Source organism: Solanum verrucosum, unplaced genomic scaffold (genome assembly GCF_900185275.1).
Source record: "Solanum verrucosum unplaced genomic scaffold, falcon-dt-bn FXZP01000199.1, whole genome shotgun sequence".
Classification (NCBI taxonomy): domain Eukaryota; kingdom Viridiplantae; phylum Streptophyta; class Magnoliopsida; order Solanales; family Solanaceae; genus Solanum; species Solanum verrucosum.
In genome coordinates, this window is record NW_026020049.1 from 1,958,571 (window position 1) to 1,962,204 (window position 3,634).

Below are 3,634 nucleotides of genomic sequence, written 5' to 3' on the forward strand. Positions count from 1 at the left end.
ATCAGGATTCATCTACACAAACAATAATGATAATTTTAATTCCATCAACTAAATAACATTTGAATTTATTTAAACAACTTAACCACTTTCTAAGTCTAACTAGTTTTGACATATTTATTTTAACTTATTTAAACAACTTAACAACTTTAACTAGTTTAGTTTTGACTTAATTCGAACAACTAAATCCACCAACTAAACCACAATATTTATTTTAACTTATTTAAACAAACTTAACTTTTTAACTTTAACTACATTAGTTTTGACTTAATTCCAACAACTAAATTCACTAACTAAACCGACATTATTTATTTTAACTTATTTAAACAACATAACAACTTTTGAACTTTAACTACATTAGTTTTGACTTAATTCCAACAACTAAATTAACTAACTAAACCGACATTATTTATTTTAACTTATATAAACAACATAACAACTTTAACTAGTTTAGTTTTGACTTAATACAACAACTAAATCCACCAACTAAATCACATTATTTATTTTAATTTATCTAAACAACTTAACAACTTTTTAACTTTAACTACATTAGTTTTGACTTAATTCCAACAACTAAATCCATCAACAAAACCACATTATTTAATTTAACTTAATTAAACAACTTAACAACTTTATAACTTTAACAACTTTTTAAAGCTAAGTGTCAACACTAGATGGACACAAATCGATCTTCCAAGAAAATCAATTTTGTCATCTATAGGATCAACTAGTGTTGATACTTATGCTTAACAAACACATTATTCCTAAATTAAAGCTTAATAGCAACACTAGATGGACACAAATCGATCTTGCAAGAAAATCAATTTTGTCATCAATAGGATCAACTAGTGTTGATATTTATGCTTAACAAATTTATTATTTCTTAATTTAAAGCTAAGTGTCAACACTAGATGGACACAAATCGATCTTGCAAGAAAATCAATTTTGTCATCAATAGGATCAACTAGTGTTGATACTTATGCTTAACAAACACATTATTCCTAAATTAAAGCTTAATAGCAACACTAGATGGACACAAATCGATCTTGCAAGAAAATCAATTTTGTCATCAATAGGATCAACTAGTGTTGATATTTATGCTTAACAAATTTATTATTTCTAAATTTAAAGCTAAGTGTCAACACTAGATGGACACAAATCGATCTTGCAAGAAAATCAATTTTGTCATCAATAGGATCAACTAGTGTTGGTACTTATGCTTACCAAATATATTATTTTTAAATTTAAAGCTAAGTATCAATACTACATGGACACAAACACATTATTGAAAACAATTGTACTTGAACTTTAGAAATTTAGAAGCACCAACCTTATCTCCTACTTTGATGAAAGAAGCAATATAGTCTTATATCAACTTTTTTAGATGTTGAGCTTCCTCAGTTGCCTAGCACGAAAAGTTCTAAAATTAGTTATATATAAACTTCAAATCCAAGAATATTAGTTATATATATATATTCAAGTTTTAATAAGTTCAAGTTTTCAATTCAAGTTCATATCTAATTTTTAAAATTAATTAGTTATATATTCAAGCTAATTAGTTCCAAGTTCAAGTTCTAATTTCAAGTTCAAGTCTAAGTTCAACTTCAAATTTTAAGTTCATGTTCAAAGTTCAAGTTCAAGTTCAAGTTCAAGTTCTAATTTCAAGTTCAAGTTCTAATTTCAAGTTCAAGTTCTAAGTTCAAGTTCAAATTCTAATTTCAAGTTCAAGTTCTAAGTTCAAGTTCAAGTTCTAATTTCAAGTTCAAGTTCTAATTTCAAGTTCAAATTCTAAGTTCAAGTTCTAATTTCAAGTTCAAGTTCAAGTTCTAAGTTCAAGTTCAAGTTCAAGTTCAAGTTCAAGTTCAAGTTCAAGTTCAAATTCTAAGTTCAAGTTCAAGTTCTAATTTCAAGTTCAAGTTCTAAGTTCAAGTTCAAATTCTAAGTTCAAGTTCAAGTTCAAGTTCAAGCTCTAAGTTCAAGTTCAAGTTCTAATTTCAAGTTCAAGTTCTAAGTTCAAGTTCAAGTTCTAAGTTCTAAGTTCTAAGTTCTAGTTCAAGTTCAAGTTCAAGATCAAGTTCTAAGTTCAAGTTCAAGTTCAAGTTCAAGTTCAAGTTCAAGTTCTAGTTCTAAGTTCAAGTTCAAGTTCTAAGTTCAAGTTCAAGTTCTAAGTTCTATGTTCTAAGTTCTAAGTTCTAAGTTCTAAGTTTTAGTTCAAGTTCAAGTTCAAGTTCAAGATCAAGTTCAAGTTCTAAGTTCAAATTCTAAGTTTAACTTCAAATTCTAAGTTCAAGTTCAAGTTCTAAGTTCAAGTTCAAGTTCTAAATTCATGTTCAAGTTCTAATTTCAAGTTCAAGTTCAAGTTCTAAATTCATGTTCAAGTTCTAATTTCAAGTTCAAGTTCAAGTTCAAGTTCTAAGTTCTAAGTTCAAGTTCAAGATCAAGTTCTAAGTTCAAGTTCAAGTTCTAAGTTCAAGTTCTAAGTTCAAATTCTAAGTTCAAGTTCAAGTTCAAGTTCAAGTTCTAAGTTCAAGTTTTAATTTCAAGTTCAAGTTCCAAGTTCAAGTTCAAGTTCAATTTTTAAGTTCACGTTCAAATTCTAAGTTCAACTTCAAATTCTAATTAAGTTCATGACATTCAAACATTCATCTTCTACTCATAACACTTCAATTACTAATTTCTAACTTCAAATTAACACTTTACTAACTAGTCCTAAAATCAAATCCAAAAAAATCTCAATTTAACCTCAAATTACATATTCTCAAGTTTAAACTAGTTCTAAAATATAAAAATGCTAATTCTTCACTAACTAACAATGCCCAATTTAAAAATGTCTACTTTCTTTTTAAAAAAACCTTAAAATACAAAATCTTCAATTATCTATACCTAACTAACAATAATCAAATCAAATTAACAATTGAATAACACAACCAACAAACAAAAACAATAATATACTAACAAACAATCAATTATAATTACTAGCATTAAAGCCAAGTATTAATACTAGATGGACACAAACACATTATTCAAAACAATTGTACTTGAACTTGAGAAATTTAGAAACACCAACCTTATCTCCAACTTTGATGAAAGAAGCAAAATAGTCCTGTATCAACTTTTTTACATGTTGAGCTTCCTCAGTTGCCTAGCACGAAAAGTTCTTAAATTAGTTAAATATAAACTTCATATCCAAGAATATTAGTTTATATATATATATATATATATATATATATATATATATATTCTCAAGTTTTAATAAGTTCAAGTTTCAATTCAAGTTCATATATAATTTCTAAACTTAATTAGTTATATATTCAAGCTAATTAGTTCCAAGTTCAAGTTATAATTTCAAGTTCATATTCCTAATTAAGTTCAATTTATAGTAAATTCAAGTTATAATTAATTATAAGTTCTAATTAAGTTGTAATTCAAATCCCTAAAATTCTAAATTCAAACTATTAAATTAGTCCTAAAATATCAAATATAATTCAAACTATTAGTCCTAAATTCCAAATTCAAATTAGTCTTAAAATCACAAATTGAAAGTACTCCTAGAATTCAAAAATCAAACTATAGTGCTAAAATCCCAAATTCAAACTATTAGTATTCCTAAAATCTCAATAATAATTCAAACTAGTCC